Below are 21,497 nucleotides of genomic sequence, written 5' to 3'. Positions count from 1 at the left end.
TAGGGCTGGATCCCAGGATGTGGAGAACATGACCTGAGCCAAAGGCAGGCGCTTAACTGAGCCACCCAGGTGCCCCTTTACTGGAACTATTCTTTTGGGGATCCAACCAAAGAGAAATTGTGTTTCAGATACATTTATTTGGGGTTAGCAGGATATATTTATGTGGTTTCCTATCACTTCTGCATATAGTTAAGTTATGGGTGGCTGTACCAGTGTAGAAATGACTTGAGGGAACACTTTTAAACCAGTAAGTCTAAAGCTTATCTAAGATTAGTCATTACATAAAAAACTTGACATAGCCTAAAATCTTACAGCTTATATAGACAAGAAATGATATAGAGGTTTTCCCAGATTTGATAGAGGTTTTCCCAAAATTGACAACCCAGAATATATATGTGACATTAATCAGTGATGGGTTGGGAAACCAAAAAAAAAACTTTTCTGTACTCTTGGGAAATACTAAATTATTTCCCTGTTCTCTCTATAGACATTATAGTACAAAAGTGGTATCAGATGAAGAGGTGATCAAAAGATGCAGGCAAAAAATATAGAAAGGGTAGCAAGGAGTTGTACCAGTTAATATAAGGAAAAATACTGGTTTTTAAAAATTTTGCATTTGACTCTTGATTTTGGCTTAGGTCATGATCTCGGGGTCATGGGATCGAGCCCTACCTTGGACTCCATGCTCAGTGCCGAGTTTGCTTGTCCCTCTCCATCTGTTCCTCCTCCACTCATGCCCTCTCTCTCTCTCCCTCTCAAATAAATAAAATCTTTTAAAAAGTACAACATGAGGGATCCTTGTGATGAAAATGTTCTAGATCTTGATTGTGGTGGTTGTTATGCAAGGCTATACATCTGATAGAATTATATAGAGCTAAACACTCACCCACACACAACACCCAGACACAAATGAGTACATGTATAATGGGTGAAATCTGAATAAGCACTGAGGATTGTACCAGTGTCAATTTCTTGGTTTTGATATTGCGCTATAGTTGTATAAGATGCTAACATTGGGGCTACTGAGGAAACAGTGCATGGGACTTCTCTCTACATTCCTTGTAACCTTTGTTGAATGTGTAATTATGTAAAAAAAATAATAGCACAAGTTACCAGAAGTGAAAAGGATTAAAACTGTTAAACACATTTACAAATGAAAAACTATAAATGGCTATATTAGGAGAAGCTGGGAATATTGTTACTCTTTGATGTTTTAAGGAAGACAAATAGTCTTTCTCAGGGAATATTCCATTTAAAAAATAGACAATTGCATTGTTTTTTCCCAATTAAAAAAGAATGTTTCTTGTGGAAATTTAGAACATTTAGCTTAAAAAAGGTCATTCATATTCCTATCATTTTGATACAAACATTTTCAACATTTAAGGTAAATCTTTTCAGTCTTTTTCTGTGCATAAAATTAAAACAAAAATTTTCACAATCAGGGGTGCCTGGGGGGCTCAGTGGGTTGAGCCTCTGCCTTCAGCTCGGGTCATGGTCCCAGGGTCCTGGGATCGAGCCCCGCATCAGGCTCTCTGCTCGGCAGGGAGCCTGCTTCCCCCCGCCCTCTGCCTGCCTCTCTGCCTACTTGTGATCTCTGTCTGTTAAATAAATAAATAAAATCTTGAAAAAAATTTTCACAATCAGCAATAGATTTTTCTTGTTGTCAAAGAATCTTGTGTTAATAGGAATTAATATACACAACATTCTATCATACGAATACAGAATAAATTATTTACCTTGCCCTCTATTTTGGATATTTAGATTGTTTCAGTATTATAAATAATGTTGTAATACACATCATTGCACTTGGATCTTTGTAAGTATCTCTTATTACTTCCTTAGCATAAATTCTTAGGAGTAAAATCATAGGTCAAAGAGTGTGTAAATTTTTAAAGTTTTTTCTATGTTTGTCTAAAAAGCCTGCCAGAAAGGTTGTTTGAATGTTCCATCTCTGTTTTTTCTTTCTTTAAAAAAAAAAAAAGATTTTATTTATTTATTTATTTATTTATTTCAGAGATTGAGAGAGAGAGAGAGAGAGCACGAGCTTGAGTGCGCACATAAGCAGGGAGAGGGTGGAGGGAGAACAGACGCTCCCACTGAACATGGAGCCTGACATGGGTCTCAAACCTAGGACCTTGGGATCATGACCTGAGCCAAAGGCAGACAGACACTTAACCGACTGAGCCACCTGGGCGCCCCATCTCTGTTTTTTCCAGAGCATGTCCTTTGTTGATAATGTTAGCTACTGAGTAGTAGGCTGGATAGATCCAGTGTGGCAATTTTTATTTTTTTTAGATTTATTTATATTTATTTGATAGAGATCACAAGTGGCAGAGAGGCAGGAGGAAGCAGGCTCCCTGCTGAGCAGAGAGCCCATGCAGGGTTCGATCCCAGGACCCCGGTATCATGACCCCAGCCGAAGGCAGAGGCCCCAACCCACTGAGCCACCCAGGCGCCCCCCAATTTTTCTTTTTTTATAAAGTATTTTTAGAAGATTTTATTTATTAGGATGAGTGTGCAAGTGTGTGAGCAGGGGGTGGGGCAGAGGGAGAGAGAGAGGGAGAGAAGTAGACAGCATGGAGCACGGAGTCTCATGTGGGGCTCAATCTCACGACCCTGAGATCACCACCTGAGCCAAAATCAAGAGTCAGATATTTAACCGACTGAGCCACCCAGGCGCCCCAGTGGCAATTTTTCTGTTCTTTGATACAGTGCTATAGGATCTAGGCCAATGCCAGGTTCATACTAGGTCCCTAAACATTTTGCTGATTTAATATTCTTCATAATACATCCCTTGAACCTCTTATGTGGGGCACGTGGGAAACAAAATCATCAAAATATTAGTATGCCTTAACCCTGAATTATATCACTGACATCTAGTAAAGAGTATGGCCTTGAGGGAATAAACAGGTACATTTTGATTGGGAGGAAGGACTTGGGAAAAGTCCAGAGGCTGTAAAGTGGGAAGTGTGAAAATAAAGGAAACCTCATTTAAAATGGAGTCAGGAGGTGCCTGGGTGGCTCAGTCAGTAAAGCATCCCACTCGTGATTTCGGCTCAGGTCCTGATCTCAGGGTTGTGAGATTGAGCCCTGCACTGGGCTCCATGCTCAGTGGGGAGTCTCCTTGAGATTCTCTCCTTCCCCCTCTGCCCCTACAGGCCCCTACGAGCCATCTGTGCTTGATCTCTCTCGCTCGCTCTCAAATAAATAAAGAGTAAATCTTCAAAAACAATTTAAAAATTGAGTCGGGAAGCCCTGAAGGGGGAGCTCTCATGAATTACTGCTTCCTTGTAAGAAGCATTTTCGCATTCCCCAAGAGGAAGCCGCTTACCTTATAACGCCCCAGCAGGAGGAAGAATTTCTCATGGCCCAGTAACAATCCAGCCAGTGAGAACTCAGCAAAACAGCTCCTCCTAGCTTCTTCCTTTCCCCTCCTAAAAGCAAGCCCCTCTCCTCTGTTTTCTGGATTTGCCCGTGGTTCACCGTAGTTTTCCTGTCTTGAGTTTCAGTTCCTCTCTATTCCCTTATGAAGTCATTTTGCTGGTAGAATAACTGGCTCTTTTGCTTTTTAAGGTCAGCATTACATGGTGACCCAGATGGGAACCAAAGGAGAGGAACCCCTGAGGAAGTCACGACCCCCAGAACCATATAGAGTACCTACGTTAGTGCCTTGTGCTTTCTGCTTCTGTGAGTCATCTTGCCTTTAGTTCGGTAAGTCCACTCTCGGATCTGAGCTCCCTCCTTCTGGTTGAGCTCTCCGACTTTATTTGGATCTGTTTAAAAAAATTTTTTTAATGAAACTGTTGTCCTTCCTCGTGAGTACTCTTCTGTTTCCTGAACCTCTGGTTTTGAGTAATGGGTTCTCAATCTGCTAAGTTCTCTCCGTAATGAGTTCTCAATCTGCTCAATTCTCTCAGGAGGGTCGTCCTTCTGGGACCCCAGCCAGTTTTATGTTTAAAACTATGGTCCCTCCTCATGTGCATTTTTAACTAATTGGACCAACTTAACAAAAAATTACTTAGGACTCCAGTGGCTGTTATGGGGAACGTTGGATCTTCCCAAACTTGATTTTCTTAGAACCAAATTAGAAGCTCTAAAATAAAATGAACTAAATGGGATACGTATTTCAATTAATATCTTGAAGCTTCCAAGAGTATCCAAGACTCTAAAATCATCTCTTTAAAAAAAATACCATTTTAATTAACCAAGGTGAACAAACAATTGGAAGAAGACAAAAAAACCTTTTCAGGCCTCTTTCTTCCTCCCCTGTCCTCTTTGTCTCCATTTCTACATCCTTTATACCCTCTGCTTCCTCATTCTTGTTCTCTCAGTGAACTTCCCTTTTTCTCTGAACCTCTCCCCTCTCCCTTCTCTGAACCCATTAAAACCGGCCCCTTTAATTACACTCTTAAGAGGATCCTGATGCTAAGCTCCTAATTTCCCATGTCCCCTGGACTAAGGCTGAACTATGAGCCATGGTGAAAGATTTTCCCGGAGTTATTGAAGATCCTCATAGATTTGCCAAAGAATTTAATGTAGTCATTCAGACCTACCAACCAGCTTCCTCAGATTTGTATCGGCTACTTCACATGCTTGTTGAAGGCCAGGCCCAGCACTGGATGAAAACCGCTAATTGGGATGATCCTGAAAAATCTTTAGAACTTTATTTTTCAAAGACTTCATTTATTTGTCAGAGAGAGAGAGAGAACCCCAGGCACACAAGCGGGGTGGGGGGAGGTACACGGGAGAGGGTGGCAGGCAGAAGAAGAAGCAGGCTCCCAGGTGAGCAAGGAGCTCTATGCGGGACTAGATCCCAGGACCCTGGGATCATGAGCTGAGCTGAAGGCAGGTGCTTAAGACACTTAAGCCAAAGGTAACTGAGCCACCCAGGCGTCCCATCTTTAGAACTTTATTTTTTTTTTAAATTTTATTTATCTATTTGACAGACAGAGATCACAAGTAGGCAGAGAGGCAGGCAGACAGAGAGAGAGGAGGAAGCAGGCTCCCTGCGGAGCAGAGAGACCGACGAGGGATTCGATCCCAGGACCCCGGGACCACGACCCGAGCCGAAGGCAGAGGCTTTAACCCACTGAGCCACCCAGGCGCCCCTCTTTAGAACTTTAAATGAGAGACCAACCCCATGCCTTTTTATATGATCAGGCTGGGCAATTGCTAAACAGCTTCACTGGGCAGTCCCTAGGGCTTTCCCAAAACCTGTTGATTGGAATAAGATTGAAGCTTGCATTCAGAAACCCCATGAACCTTTGCAGGACTATTACAGTCACCTCCAAACTGTTTTTCAGGAAAATTGTGGCCTCCCTATGGATGTTAAGTCCACTCAGGTACCCTTTAATTCTGTGTTCATTAAAGGACTGAATCTGGATTTTTCCCTTGTAGTTAAAAGGACTAGGATGGAATGGGAAACTGTCTGCTTCAGATTCAGTTATTTTAGCAAAGTGGCCCACCCACACCCCAGAGAATTCAGCTACAAGGAAGACCACTAAAATCTTTAATTTTCAACTCTAACAAATGGAAGCGCCTTAAGCAAAAGCAACCCCCTCCTGGTCTCTGCCATTATTGGACATTGGAAGAAAGATTGTTCCAAAGGTAAGTGTTCTAAGTGCCTTCAGCCCTCCAACCAGCCTTTCCAGTGCCCTCCGAACTCCCAACTACACGACTCCGAAGAATTACAGGGGCTTTTCCCAATTCTTCCTCTTTACCAGCTTGGAGAAGAAACTCTCCAGACTGGGTATGAATCTCTTTGTGTCCTTGTCGACACCAGACCTACGCTCTCAGTGCGCAGTCCTACTGTTATTAAACAGCCCCTGCTTGAAGTACTGAAATGGTTTAAGTAGTGGGGGTCACTAATAAACCTCAGCCCGTTCCTATCTTTAAACCAATTCCTTCTTGTTTCCTTTAAGAGATACTCATTCTTTTCTTCTTAGTTCCTTTGCCCCTATTCAATTTTTGGGCTGAGATTTCTTAGAAAAATAACATTGGAATTTTTTTCTCCTGAAAGGGGGAGATAATTCTAGAATTTGATAGCAACAACCAAAATTGCCAGCTCGGTGAATCAGATGACCCTTCAACATCTTGTATTTGTTCCGTCAGATTTTTCACTGTGATTGATTTCTCTGTGGATAAGGTCCGTCAATTATCTCTTTGCCTTTTGGGGAACAAGAGCAGTGTACCTGGGCAGTAATGCCCCAGAGTTTTGCTGAAAGTCCTTCCTACTTCTCCCAAATCTTAAAAGTGGATTTAGAAGATACAAAGTTAACTAGAAGTTCTGCCTTATTACAATACTCAGGCACTTGCTTCTCTGATCCCCTTCTCAGGCGTTGCACGGACAGCATCCACCTGTTTAGGCTGTTAGCCTTAAAAGGAACGCAAGGTTTCCATGGAGAAACTGCAGTTTTCTCAGACTCTGGTTTGATATTTGCAGCACCTGAGCTCAGAACAAAAGCTACACATAGATCCAAATAGGCTTCATGGCATCCTGAACTTCCCAAAACGAAGCCAGTTGTAAGGTTTTCTTAGGCTAGCTGGCTGCTGTGAAAAATTAGATTCCAGACTCTCTTGCTGTACTAATCTTAACCTTGCCACCATTCTTCCTTCTCTGTGGACAGTCCTCTTCATGACTGTCAGACTCCCTGTGCTGGCTTACAGAAAGCTTCTTTGCATAAAGCAGACTTTTGGTGGTTTACCAATAGTTCTTATTTAAAAGGTGGAAATGGTAAATATTATGTTGGGTATGCTATACAGGTTTTTTTTTAAGCCATTAAGACAGCACCTTTGCCCTCAGCTATCCTGGCCCAACAGGCTCTTCTTGTTCGGACTGCATTTTAGCCAAGGGCAAAACTGAAAATATCTATACTGACGGTAGGTAGGCCTTTGAAGTAGCTCATCACTTTGGAATGCTAAGGAAACAGTGAGGCTTCCTCACTTCTAGTGGGGACAAAATTAAAAATGGCCTTTATGTTCAGAAATGACTAGATGCCATACACTTGGCAGGTGCTTTGGCCGGTGTTAAGGTCCCTGCACATTCTAAGCTGGATTCCTTGGAGGCCAGAGGAAACCACCTAGTTGATATTTCCGCAAAGAATGCTGCTCTTGAAGGAACCAACAGCCAAACCTCTGTCATGGTCAAAGGGATGTTCCCCTCCCCAAATGATAATCTAGAAAAATTGACTAGAGATGCCCAACCATCAGCCCCAGAAAAGGAAAAAACAACATTGAAAACCTAATGACTGCTGGTTTAATTAAAAAAAAAAAAAGAAAACTCTGGGTTGGGCCAAATAATAATCCAGTGCTGCCACAGACTCTAAAATTCCTGGTACTGACTACTGTATATGTATCCAATCATTGGTCTGCTGATAAAATGAAAACCTTTGAGCCAATACTGGTGGGTAAATGTTAACAAGACCACACAGTGCCTACTCTGCTTGCCCTACCTGCCTTTAAATATAATTTGGGAAAACCTGTGTGCACTGCTTCTGGACACTGTAAATTGCCCAATGAATCAAAGTTTGGCAGATGGATTTTATTCAGCTTCCTCCGTCTCAGGCATATAAATTTGTCTTGATAATGGTTTGTATGTTTTCTCACCGGACTGCTATTTTTTTTGTGGCTAAAATCCTGCTAGAAAAAATCATCCGTACCTGGGGAATTCCCCTCAAACTTCATAGTGACCAGAGAACTTGCTTCAACAGGTTTGTGTTGTTTGGGTATTGTTACAACATTTCTCCTGTGTTTGCTACCCTTAATCCTCAGGGCAAGTCAAACACACTAATGGTATTGTTAAGCAAAATTTGTAGAGGCTCTTCAAATAATCCGGCCAAAAGCACTGCCATTAGTTTTCCTACATTTTAGATCTACCTCTTTGGAACCTATAAACTCTTACCTTTTGAGATAATCACAGGATGGCCCATGTACTTGGCTCCTGCTTCTTTTGATCCACAAATGGTAAAAGGAGATATACTTAAATATTGCACAGGCCCAATTGCTTCTGTTGAGAATAACCACGCTTTAGTAGAACAATCTTTCCACAGTGTGTTCCTGGGAGACAAAGATCTAAAGCGTCATACCTTGCAGTCCAGAGATTTCATCTATTGGAAAAGACAGCTACAGGAAGACTCTCTTCAACCCTGTTGGAAAGGCCCCTTTCAGGTACTGTTAAGCAACCCTTGTACTGCGAAACTCTAAGGAATGACTCTTGGATCCATGTGTGACATCCTTTTTTTTTTTTTTTTTAAGATTTAATTTTTAAACGAATCTCTCCACCCAACGTGGAGCTCGAACTCACAACCCGGAGATCAAGAGTTGCACACTCCTCTGACTGAGCCAGCCAAGAGCCTCCCGTGTGTCACATCTAATGAAAGTGCCAAACCCTGACTAGATCTGCACATCCCCTGAGTATCTGGAAATAAAGATTTCCAGGAATTGAAGCAGACGACAGCTGAAGGAGACAGCTTTCCCAAGATGACTGGACCAGACCTGTATACCTTTTTCTCGCTGTTGCTTCTTACCTTATTTCCTCCCTTTCTTTCTAATCTATTGCAAAAAGGGAGCCTTTCTGGCTGTTGGATCTGACACCAGAAACTTCGATTTGTTCTTCCCTATTTATTATTTGTTTCCCTGCATCCAAGGGAAATACAAATGAGCTAATTCCTCTTTGCAAGGCTTTTTAAAAAAAGATTTTTGTTTATTTATTTGAGTGAGAGAGCGCAAAAGTAAGTGAGCAGGGAGGAGCAAAGGGGAAAGGAAAAAGAATCTGAAGCAGATTCCGCACTGAATATGGAGCCCTACTCGGGGCTGGATCCCATAACAGCAAGATCATGACCTGAGCCAAAACCAAGAGTCTGATGCTCAACCAACTGAGCCATGTAGGTGCCCCTGCAAGGCTTTTGGAAAAGACCCCTTTAGCCTTGCAGAAGTTCTGCTCATCTTACTCTGTATAATCTTTTTTTAAACAAGATTTTATTTATTTATTTGACAGAGATCACAAGTAGGCAGAGAGGCAGGCAGAGAGAGGAGGAAGCAGGCTCCCTGCTGAGCAGAGAGTCCGACTCGAGGCTCGATCCCAGGACCCTGGGATCATGACGTGAGCCGAAGGCAGAGGCTTTAACCCACTGAGCCACCCAGGTGCCCCTGTATAATCGTTTTTTAAAAGATTTTATTTTTAAATAATCTCTACACCCAGTGTGGGGTTCAAACTTACAACCCTGAGATCAAGAGTCAGACTCTCAACTGACGAAGGCACCCAGGCACACCTTTATAATCAGTTTTAAGCCTTATACCTATTGCCTCTCAAACCTTCGTAGAAATAACATGCCCAGTAGGGTGATGCTAGCTCAGCATTTTGAAATGATCTTCAACATTTAGCTCAGACGGGAAATGCCTGACAGTTCTCCTTCCTACTCTTCCTTGTTACTCAAATGTGACTTCACCGGTTTCCATTCTACGCACTTTCCCTCTCATGTGGGACATGACCACCAGGAAAGATCTTTTCTGACACCGAGGGGATGAAAACACTAAATATGAAAAAAACCTCACCACAACACAACCCTGACTTTTGATTAGTGGTGCTTTTGAGAAAGACCTTGTTCAAAAGGGGGAGATGTGAAAATAAAGGAAACTTTATTTAAAATGGAGTCAGGAAGCCCTGAAGGGGGAGCTCTCATGCATTACCTCTTGCTGGAAGAAGCATTATCCCACAATTCCCAGCAGGAAGCAGCTTGCTTTTGGTATCCCAGCCTGAGGAAGGATGAATTTCTCCTTGCCCAGCAACAGCCCAGTCAGTGAGAGCTCAATGAAACAGTCCCTCCAAGCTTCCTCTTTTCCCCTGGGAAAGCAAGCCCCTCTCCTCTGTTTTCTGGGTTGCCACAGTTTGCTTGTTCTGAATTACAATTCCTCTGCTCTTCCTCAATAAACTCATTTTGCTGGTAAAATAATGGCTCTTTTGTTTTTTAAGGTCAACGGAAGCTGAAACCACCTGAGGTTTCTGGGAACAGACTGACGGGGTCTGAAAAACTGAGGTTTGCTGGGAAGGGAGGTGGTGTCTGGAGCTTTAAGTGTAGTTATTGTGGGGGTTGGGAGAGAGCAAAACTCTCGCCAGTTACCCTCTTCCCACTACCCCACTCCTTTAAGCACTCAGGATGTTAATTGGCCTGGTGGCCTTTATGTAAAAATTAGTTTGCAAACTTCTCCCAACAGAAATCTGGGCATAATTATGCTGAGTTGTCCTTTTATTTTTTATTGTGGGGTGGGGGTACGAGTTTCATCTAAGTTTCCCCTTTTCTGTCCTCCATGCAGTATTACTCATCAAGTGGGACCAGTGGCCAGAGGTCTGCGTTTCCGCTTCCCCTCATTGCTGCTCCATCCATCCCGTGCCTGAAATACAAGTAGGGTGGGTAACCACATGGGCCCCAGTGCTCTCGAGGAGGAGCCCATTATGGTTTTAGAAAAGAACAGGCCATGGCTGCTTCGATTTAATTACCAGATATGATTAAATAATAAAAATATGTGAGCACTCAAATTCTACCAGACTCTTCTTGGATGACTTTGTGTCATCTCATTTAATCTTTCTAACAACCTCCTAAGATAGATCCTTATTATCCCCATTTTACAGTTGAGGACATAGACTTAATTAACTTACCTGGATCACCCGGCTTGTATGTTGCAAATCTAGGATTTGAAATTGGATTTGAAATCTCATCCATCTAATTCCAGACAGCTGCTCCTAACCGTTGCCTGATAGGAAGCACACAGGGCCATGTGTTCCTCCTGAGTCCATTTCCTGCATCGCACGTCTTATTTTCTTAGATTCTACGATTTGAGATTCAGTCCTTTGACCATGAAGACTTTTCCTACCCCCAAGATCCCTTTTTTCAAGGTATCTATCCAAAGGAGCAGCAATGGCTTAATAAGCCTATTAGATAACATTTGAGTGGAGGAAAATTGGTTATTAGCTAAGTTCCCCAAACAAAGGATATGGACAGTTGTTTCCTTGAGGTAATCAGTTTTGGCAAATCAGGGACATGATGGTACAAAGAACAGATAAGGTCAAATATGAATGTTAGATGAGTGTCCTCAGACTTTTGCTACTACTTAGGAAGCCAACCCTTTGGGGCCTAACCCATTGTTTTTTGCATTCCAGATGACTTACCAGCACATAAGGTAAATAGTACATTTGAATTCTCAGAGGCCCCCAACTTTACCTTCTGTAGCCTTCCTTGCCTCTTTCAAAGTTCCCTTTATTTCTCAAGATTACAGGAAGATTCCATCAAGTTCATATATCCTGAGGGAGATTTTCCCCCAGCAGGCGGAGATAGCATGCTGTCACAGATCCTTTGGTATTCTTGTTTTTGCTGTACATTTTTTTTTTATTTTTTAAGATTTTATTTATTTATTTGACACAGAGAGATCACAAGTAGGCAGAGAGGCAGCAGAGAGAGGGGGGGAAGCAGGCTCCCTGCTGAGCAGAGAGCCCGATGCGGGACTCGATCCCAGGACCCTGAGATCATGACCTGAGCTGAAGCCGGAGGCTTAACCCACTGAGCCACCCAGGTGCCCCTTGCTGTACATTTTAATAGGTCCTTGTTCAGATTAATCAACAATCTGTATGAGGTAACAGTATGTTATTGGGGCATGTTATATTCCAGACTCTATACTAAGCACTTTCCATGCATGATCTCATGAAAGCCTCATGAGTCTGAAAACTCATCCCAGAAAGGCCAACTTGTTCTAAGTCACAAAGATAGTAGCAGAATGAGGGTTTAGGCCAAGTCTGACTTCAGAGTCTCATAACCATGCTGGGTTGTAGCTATAGTTAGAACATAATAATTGAGCTAAATATAGAAATAGGGGCTCTGGTAAAAGGTGGTAGGGTATTTACTGACCAGCAACATGGTCTGTGCTAATATTTTGCTGGTTCCTGTGGATAACAATGAAATGGCACATTTATAACAATAAAATAATAATAAATAACAATCTGTTTTGTTTTTAAAGATTTTCATTTATTTATTTGACAGAGAGCGAGAGAGGGAACACAAGCAAGGGGGAGTGGGAGAGGGAGAAGCAGGTTTCCCGCCGAGCGGAGAGCCTGATGTGGGGCTCAATCCCAGGACCCTGTGATCAGGACCTGAGCCAAAGGCAGACGCCTAACAACTGAGCCACCCAGGTGCCCCTAAATAACAATTATTGTTAGTATTTTATTATTTATAGCAGTAGCTAACACCTCCCTCATTCAATGAACAAGTATTCATTGAGTGCTTCCTATATGTCAAAGATTGGGCAAGGTTCTGGAGATCCAAAAGTAAGCAAAAAATATGTTTCTTACATTCTCATGCTTATAGTTTAGTGGCAGAAACAGACATTAAACAATCGCTCTGATGAGTGTGTAATTACAGAGATAAGAGATCAGAAGAGAAATAACATGGTTCCCAGTGGGCAAATAAGAAAAGAATGTGAAATAGGTGGTGGTTTGGGATCAGGAAAGACTTCCCTGAAGAAGAGAAGTAAGGGTGAGTTGGAAAGAAGTAGGTGAGGAGTGAGGTGGGAGTTGAGCTAAAATGCGCATCTCAGGGAGGGGAACTGCATTAGCATATGTCTTAAGGATTTGGTCTCTATGCTAAGAGCACTGAGAAGTCCCTGGAAGGTTTTTTTTTTTTTAAGATTTTATTTATTTATTTGACAGACAGAGATCACAAGTAGGCAGAGAGGCAGGCAGAGAGAGAGGAGGAAGCAGGCTCCTTGCTGAGCAGAGATTCGAGGCTCGATCCCAGGACCCTGGGATCATGACCTGAGTGGAAGACAGAGGCTTTAACCCACTGAGCCACCCAGGCACTCCTCCCTGGAAGGTTTTAAGCGAAGGCCTACTGCGAGCCAATTTAAATTTTAGTAAGATCACTGGAGTTGCTGCAGGAATAATGCATGGGAGGGGAGCAAAGGTGGAGGTCAGGACTAGTTCGCAATTGTCCAGGCTAGAGATGACGACTTAGACGAGGGTCGTGGTTGTGGAGATGGAAACGTATTTGGGAGGTGACGGATTTCTTGGAGGTGGTGCTGATAGGACTTGGTGATAGATTCAATAAGGAGGTGTGGGATGAGGGAGGGCAGTGATGCGCTTTCACCTAAACAGCTACCCTGTGAGTGAGGTGTTGCTATCCCTTCTTTTATGAAGAAGGAAACAGACTTCTCATGGCTTTAGTGTAAAGACCACAGGCTTCCTAGGCCCGACGGGACATTCTCTTCATCAGGCTCTATTGACTTACATATCCTGGTCTCTGCCATTATCCTCCTAGTTCTCTGTGCTCTAGCTACCGTTGCCATTTAGTTATTTGCTCTGCCAAGCTCCTCCTAGTTTTTTTTTAAAGTCTTATTTATTTATTTAACAGAGATCACAAGTAGGCAGAAAGGCAAGCGGAGTTGGGGCGGGGGGAGCAGGCTCCCCACTGAGCAGAGAGCCTGATGCCGGGCTCGATCCCAGGACCCTGAGATCGTGACCTGAGCCAAAGGCAGACGCTTAACCCGCTGAGCCACCCAGGCACCCTGCTCCTCCTAGTTTTAAAGCCTTTTCATATACTGTTCACTTGACCTGAAATGCTTTTTTCCTTTTCTTTGCCTGGCTCATCTTTCCTTGGGGAAACCTCTGATCTGTCAGACTGGATTAGGCCTTTAGATTATCTACTCTCCTAACACTCTGTACTTGGGCACTGATTACACTTGCATTAGTTTTTTGTGTGATTATTTTTGGACGGTCCCGCCTACAAAACTATAAGCTCCAGAGAAGAGATCTTGCCTGTCTTGTTTATCTCCCTATTGCCAATGACTAGCATAGGGGTTAACGTGGAGGAAGGTCTTACATATATGTTTGTTGAGTGAATGACTGAAGCTTATAGAGTCTAAGCTAACTTGCCTACTGGTAAACAGTAAGTGACTGGTTCAAGATTTAGTCTTAAGTCTACCCAACAGGAGAGCCCAAGCCCCAACCACTATGTAAGACTGTCCCTGTTCATGTTTGCAACTGAAATGTCAAAGCCATACAGCAATTGCTAAAGAACTTATAATCCATTTTCTTTTTCATCCCCTGCTCTCCCTTCTTCTTCCTCCCCACCTCCCTCCCTCCCTGTCTGCCTGCCTGCTTGCCTCCCAGTGTTTTTCTTTTATAAGATTTGGAAAGACTGTAAGAAGTCATCCTGTCCAACCTGTGTATTTTACAATGAAACCAAAGCTAGACCAAATTGCCCGCCTGAAGGCCATAGTTATTGGCAGGCTCAATAGATACCTTTATCTTTTATGGTGGGCATCATTCTAGCAAAATCAATGGAGATCTAATTTATCTCATTTATTTCAATCTTGTTTACCCAATATCGGTTTGTTATAACCAGGTTAGTCTCATCACTGACCTGGGCACTTGTTTTGCTCATTTTTACTTCAAGTCGCATGATCCACACTGGTCCTTTTGCTTGGGATTAAGTTTTTCTTTCTAACCTACCTATTGATCCTTCAAGCCCCAGCTCTGTTCTTCTCCCCTCAAGGCAGACTTTCTGGCTCACTGTAGTCATACGGCAGTGTGTGTCACTTACTTGGCCTCTAATCACACAGTAATGTGTATTTTCTTTTAAATGTTCTTAGGTGGTTTTTCTTCTTTGCAGACCGCCCTTACCCCAAGCTTCTGAAAAGGGCAGGAACCATATCACATCGTTCACCTCTTTATATAATCCTTTTGATCTCTAGAAAGCACTCTGCACATTTTAGACACTCAAAGAATAATTCTTGAATGAATGAGTGAATAAATGATGTAAGCAAGAAAAAATGAAATGGTAAACTCTGCCATCTTGTGGCTATCAGTCTTTAGTGTTGCCATTTCCACTGTGGTTTTCGTGTTGAAATTAGAACGGTACATGGTAATAAACAAGGGTGATGGTGGCGAGGTGGGAAAGGTTTCTTTTCCTTTTGCTCAGTGTGCCACCAGCATGGTTACTGAAATATAACAGAAAATGGAGGAAAACTAAAAACCAAACTAACCATGTAAGTAAGGACTGAGGAGTATTGATTGGATTTCCTCAGGTACAAATCCTACTTTGAAAGGGACAAGTAAAAGAAATTGTTCCAACATGTCCAACAGGCCTCTGATCAGATGACTAACCTACTCATTGAAGGGGATCTATTTTTTTAAAAGATTTTATTTATTTATTTGACACAGAGATCACAAGTAGGCAGAGAGGCAGGCAGAGAGAGAGAGAGAGAGGAGGAAACAGGCTCTCCGCTGAGCAGAGAGCTTGATGCGGGGCTTGATCGCAGGACCCTGAGATCATGACCTGAGCAGAAGGCAGAGGCTTTAACCGACTGAGCCACCCAGGTGCCCCAAGGGGGATCTATTCTAGATCTTTTGTTAGTGTTATCTGGTGAAGAGACTCTCTGCCTTTGAGTTATTGGTCCTAAGATCGCAACCTTGTGCGATCAAACAATGTCTCTTGTCTCAGTTTTCTTACCAGTAAATTTACTGCCCAATTTACTTCTAGGGCTGTTGTAAGACTCTGTGAAACCACAGGCACGAAGATTCTTAGAAACATTTTTTAAAAAGGGACATGCATGTTTAACATTTTCATAAAAGAAAAGGAATGTTTCGACTTTCCATTTGTACAGCACCTAAATGTTTATAAAGGGCCTGTAAGGCCGTTACCCATTTTTAGTCTCACGGCAACTCTAGGAGATAGGCAGGCAGGCAGGCAGGTATTATTATTAGCCTCAATTTACAGATGAAGCTTAGAGATTCATATTCAGAGTTAATGAACCTACACTGAGGACCTGTTATGTGTCAGGCCGACTGATAGGTATGTTCACATTAGGGAAGTTAAGTTAGTTGCCCAAGATCACCTGGCTGCTGAGTGGTAGCGTCTGTAATCTGATCCAGGTCATTTGACTTTGGAAGCCAGTGCTCAAAGGCCACTTTCTTTAGGTCAGTCAAATTCCTCTTCTGGGGCCATTGCATTTCTCTCTCTTTCGTAGAATGAAATATTTTGTTACCTGTTAGAAATACTTAAGGTCTGAAGAGCAGACCTGGGTGTAGGTTATAAGCCTGTACTCTGCTTAAGGTGATGGTTCTTAGCCCTGGTTGTACATTAACATCACTTGGGGAGTTAAAAATAAAAAACAACTACCCATGTCCTGGCTCCAAAACAGAGTAATTAAATCAGTCTCTGGGGGTGGAGCCCAGGAAAAAAGGTTTTTTTTTTTTCCTTTTTAAAGCTAATTCCAAGGTGTAGCCAGAGTTGAGAACCACACTGCTCTAGTCCCACTGTTCATGTCTGTCATCCTGCCCCTCCAAGTCAGTGTCATCCTGCGGGACTAGGGACATGGAGAGCTGACACCATGATGATCTTGCTTTGCTGCCTATGGAAGTAATAAGCTTCTGTAGTCATTTGGACTCATGGTCTTCTTATTGGCCGAATCTGTGCCGGTGTAGTGAGCCAGCCGAGCAGCTGCCCACACGCTGCTGTTTCAGGACTGCCTGACGGCTTGAGAGTACTTCCAGACTGTATAACTGGATTGGAAAAGCTTAGCAATTGGCAGAACCTTCGTGTTGGTTGTTTGGCTAGTAGAGTAAGAGCTGTTGTGATAGGAAAGGCCAACTAGAAGCCTCAGAAACTCCTCACCACCACCTACCACCATAATAAGTAAATAAAAGTTAAAAACCGTATTGCATCCCAGGGAGAATTGCAGAATTTAGTGCTCTCAGAGACTTGTACAATGCATTCCCCCATCAGATACCTATTAAATTCACTAGTGTGGCCCCCCAAAAGACAAACAGATGTGTCATGGCAGGTGACAATAGGAGGTACCACAAATTTTACTGAGCAGTGCCAACTGCTCTGTCAGATGTGGTATCTTTGCTAGAGCAGATCAACACAGCCGTTTGTATGTGGCTGTCGATATGCTGAATGTGTTATTTTCCGTACCCATCAGAAGGCAGATCAGAAAGTTTATGTTCACAGAGTATGGCCATCAGTGCACGTGGTGAATGCTGTAATGTGCCACCTAGGTCGCCTTTCAGCAGTGTGGACATGATTCCTCCAGCTGCTGGGAGCACATCTAGATGGCCTTCAGGTATCAGCCCTCTTTATGGGATGCCTCAGCTAAAGAAAACTGCTCCACCTAAGATCATGCCTCCTTCCAAGGGAAACCCACATCCAATGACTAATAAGTTCACGGGTCTAAAGGCCCATCCCTTTTAACCCAGTTTGGGTTAACCAGATATTCTAGTTCTACAGCCTACCGTGGGGCTGGCTGAGGTCTTCGTTGGAACTGTATCGTAGCTTCACTCCTTCCTCTGTCCAGTGCTTTCCCTCCACCTCTTTTCCACAAGTGTTGATCCCAAAGACATTCCCTAACAAACATCCTATGCACCAGTCTCCTTCTTGAGGTCTGTTTCCTGGGGAAGCCAGACCCTATGACAATCGGTGCCAGGAGCAGGTGTGATGATGGGATTTTTGATCGGGGCCACTCATTGCCTGGCTGGCACTGGGGACCCCACACTGGTGGTAGGTGGAGCATGGATAGTCCCTGACACAAGGCAGCAGTGCAGTTAAACTTCCTTTGGTCGGAGGGAATAAATCAGCTATTGGGATATATCAGACATTTGACAAATATGGGGAGAGTAGCAATCTTGTAGAGAATGGGATTTGGTGGCTATTCCTAAGTTTGATGGGCACTCTGGAAAAAGATCACAAAAAATCAAAGTGATTAGTTGGCAATTTAAAGTTCAGTGGGAAAGTCACAACCTCCTTTTTTTTTTTAAAGATTTTATTTATTTATTTGACAGAGACAGATCACAAGTAGACAGAGAGGCAGGCAGAGAGAGAGAGAGAGAGGGAAGCAGGCTCCCTGCTGAGCAGAGAGCCCGATGCGGGACTCGATCCCAGGACCCTGAGATCATGACCTGAGCCGAAGGCAGTGGCTTAACCCACTGAGCCACTCAGGTGCCCCTCACAACCTCCTTGATAGCATATACAGAGGCACAACTCCTACAGCAGGATGATAAAGAAAGTGGATGACTGGACCCAAGATGTGAACCATAAAAGTAGTTAGTCTCTAAGGATGGTTAAAATCCCAACTAAGGCAGGTCTGCTATGCCAAGGTCAGGACTCTGGCAGGGAAAGAATGGGATTCTGACATATGAGAGAGGGACTTCTAGGCCTTGAAAACCTTGACTTCCCCTGTGGGAAGTGGCCTACTCCTCCCTATTAAGAGCTAGCACACCCTGTTTGTTTGAACACAGTACAGAGGCCTTTCCCTTGTCCTACTCCTCCCAGACCCTAGGCCAATAACTAGGGTTAAATCACAGTGTCCTCTGATGAGGGATGTGCTCAGCCTGCTAAGAGAGGAAAGGGACAATACCCTGATAAACCCACAGCATCTAGTCAAAATGTCGCAGTAGGAACTGAGACAGTAGGTATGGGCAAGAGTTTTGCTGAATCAAGGGAAGTGGAACACAAATTTGGATACAAGGTCGTTTGTAAATATAGGAGTAGTCTCCCAGGATACAGGATGTAACAGCCGGGCAGAGACCCTGAAAGACGGTATAGACACAGTGCTAGATGGATCCTAGAAGCACGGAAAATAGGTTGGCTAAGTTGGGTGGAAATCGCCTAAATCGTCATGACAGGCAGTGGATTAGAAGGCTCAGGTTGGAGCCTGCTGAGTGGATCTGGTATGTGAGGCCAGAAGATGTCCTGGGGGACCATGTTGTAGAGAGGCGCTCAGGGAACACACCGTTCACCAAAGCCATGAGGTGTGTGCTGGTCGGAGAGGCACCAGCATGACTAAGAAGTTCATGTGCAGGCCACATGCAGGCCAGAATGGACGGTAGGTGAAGCAACAACCACAGAGGTGAGCTCATCACTAGCAAAGGGGATGACAGGGAAACCGAAGGAACAGGGGCCAGGAGGTGATGGTCAACTGTGGACGCGAGGAGGAGTGAGAATTCATCATCAGGAATCAGAGCGCAGCCAAGGGGCCCTGACCTAGAGGGAGTTATGGAGGTTAAGAGACTATAGCATCCCTAGGGGCGAAACAGATGGACAGATGACAGGGACCCTGCTAAGTCTGCAAAATAAAAAGCCAAGTGTGAACAGGAGGCTGAAGGTAGTTGCTCCAGTACCAAGTCATGACCTCTTGCAGAGTTGCCTGACATAAGCCAGTTTTCAGACCCAGAACCCATGGACTAAACGGGTTCAAGACCCTCCTGGGAGGGGGGACCCTGCAGTAGCACTGCACATCATGAGTTCATCCGTCCTTTCTTAGAAGGACTCATGGCCATTTACTTGGGTAACTGTGCTCTGGAGAAAGGAACTCCAACATTTGGAGAACCATTTGACTGATGGACATGGGGGTACAAAGGTTATTTCCTCAAGTTGGTTGTGGAGGGGAAGGAATACTCTGTAGCACAGTTTATACTCCAGATGGTCTTAATGGGATCAGACTGAGGCTAGTCTCCAGCTAAGACCAAATTCTTGCCTACCTTTTCCCCCTGGCGCTATCCTGCTTGACTTACTGCCTTTTCCTGAGAGCACCTCCCCAGTAAATCCTGTGCACAAGAATCCTTGTCTCAGGCTCCATTCCGGGCAAACCCAACCTGAGACAAGCTGTTTCCGTTCGTACACGAAACATTCATAACCATGCACAGTATGGTTGTGTCCTGGTACATTTAACCATTCTCCAAGTGATGGACATTTGGAATTTATCTAGTCTTTTTCTGTTACAAACAATGCCTCAGTGACTGTCCTTGCATCTGACTCTTTATGTCCCATATGTCCTGGAACCTCTTTAAATAACTTGCCATCAGAAAAATTCACCTGGGATTCCAGGTAGTCCCAAGAGGACTATGAATATTAGTTTTGTGGGCTGTGGCTATATCCAAGGAAACCAATTGCCTGAGGTAAATCATAAAAGAGTCCATGACTTCTGGGGCTACACAGAGGTATTTGTGAAAGGGTCACAAATTAGGAAAATGGAAAGGATGAAGGATGGTTGTAGAAATAAGTTGAGATAGAATAGTCCAGATAAGCTTTAAAGTAGCATTTAGGAGTCTTTTCATTAGAGGGAAATTCGAATTTGAGGTGAGGTAGGATTAAGTGGCAAACACAGGTTAGAATGTTCTGGTTCATTAAGAGACAGACGAGATAAGGCAAGGGACTAAAGTGGGGATCTGAAAGTACGGTACTGGAAATTACAGTCAAAATGGCTAAAGTCAACAGGCGCATCTAGGAATGAACTCAGAGTGAATCAGTGCTTAAGAATCATTTTTCTGGAACTCATTTCCTGTAGTGCTTTTCTGAAAGAACACCTTGCTCCTTTCCAAGCTTATTTTATTTGTTTTGATCATCATTCCTCCCTCACTTTCTGTCTTTGTTGCCAAGATCCAGGAGGCAAAGATAAGTAAGAGAGCAAGTCATGGACTATAACTGTGTGTCTCCAGAGGCCAAACGAAGGTTGGGGCGTGGCAATCCTGCTTTGGCTTTGCTCCTATACAAACTGGGGCACCTGGCCTATTTTTTTGTTAAATGTATTCATTAACATGACAGTGTGTGTTTTGTGATTGTTCCATTCCATGTGTTCCAATGGCATCCTGCTTTAAAATTTTTTTATTATGGGGCGCCTGGGTGGCTCAGTGGGTTGAGCTGCTGCCTTCGGCTCGGGTCGTGATCTCAGGGTCCTGGGATCGAGCCCCACATCGGGCTCTCTGCTCAGCAGGGAGCCTGCTTCCCCCTCTCTCTCTGCCTGCCTCTCTGCCTACTTGTGATCTCTCTCTGTCAAGTAAATAAATAAAATCTTAAAAAAAAAAAGAATTAAAGGATGGAGGTGGGGTGAAGACTGTTGGGCTGGCTTGGACAAAACTGCTGAGATGGCAGAGGGAGACGGTAGAGGAGCTGGCTCAGGCACTTCTCTTACCAGGCTTTTCATGAGGGAAACCGCACCTGGGACGTATTATACTGTTTCTCTGCCTTCCACCGCAATTTTCATTATGTACACTTTGTCAGGCGCTGGGGATACGGAGGTGAGCGTGGGAGACGTAGCCCTTGCTCCCACAGAGCTCACAGTGGAGCAGGGCAGCCAGACAGACACTAATAAATACTATGAGGGATTGGGTGCCTGGGTGGCTCAGTGGGTTAAGCCGCTGCCTTCGGCTCAGGTCATGATCTCAGGGTCCTGGGATCGAGTCCCGCATCGGGCTCTCTGCTCAGCAGGGAGCCTGCTTCCCTCTCTCTCTCTCTGCCTGCCTCTCTGCCTACTTGTGAACTCTGTCTGTCAAATAAATAAATAAAAAATCTTTAAAAAAATACTATGAGGGAAGATGAGAGGACACGAGGGCAACAAACACTGGGGAAATGCTTTTCTAATGTAGGGGGTCAGGGCAGGCTTCCCTGGGGAAGTGACATCTAAACTGGAGCCTGACAAGTAAATGGGAGTTTGTCAGGCAAAGAGGCGGGGTTAGA

At 43.8% G+C, this 21,497-nt stretch overlaps 1 long non-coding RNA gene across 2 annotated transcripts; it reads left to right on the top strand.

Annotated features, from left to right (window-relative positions):
* Positions 1-3,336: 3,336 nt before the first annotated feature.
* On the top strand, positions 3,337-9,074 carry LOC125091279 (uncharacterized). 2 transcript variants are annotated; one of them, XR_007124640.1, is made up of 4 exons: positions 3,337-3,387; positions 3,574-3,711; positions 5,398-8,166; positions 8,254-9,074. It is a non-coding gene; the product is annotated as an uncharacterized LOC125091279 (long non-coding RNA). The 2 variants fall into 2 exon arrangements; XR_007124639.1 differs by lacking the exon at positions 3,337-3,387 and having other exon boundaries at positions 3,481-3,711.
* Positions 9,075-21,497: the final 12,423 nt, after the last annotated feature.

The sequence above is a fragment of the Lutra lutra genome, chromosome X (genome assembly GCF_902655055.1).
Source record: "Lutra lutra chromosome X, mLutLut1.2, whole genome shotgun sequence".
Lineage (NCBI taxonomy): Eukaryota > Metazoa > Chordata > Mammalia > Carnivora > Mustelidae > Lutra > Lutra lutra.
The sequence above is the reverse complement of the archived record's forward strand: the minus strand, read 5'-3'. Positions and strand labels throughout refer to the sequence as shown.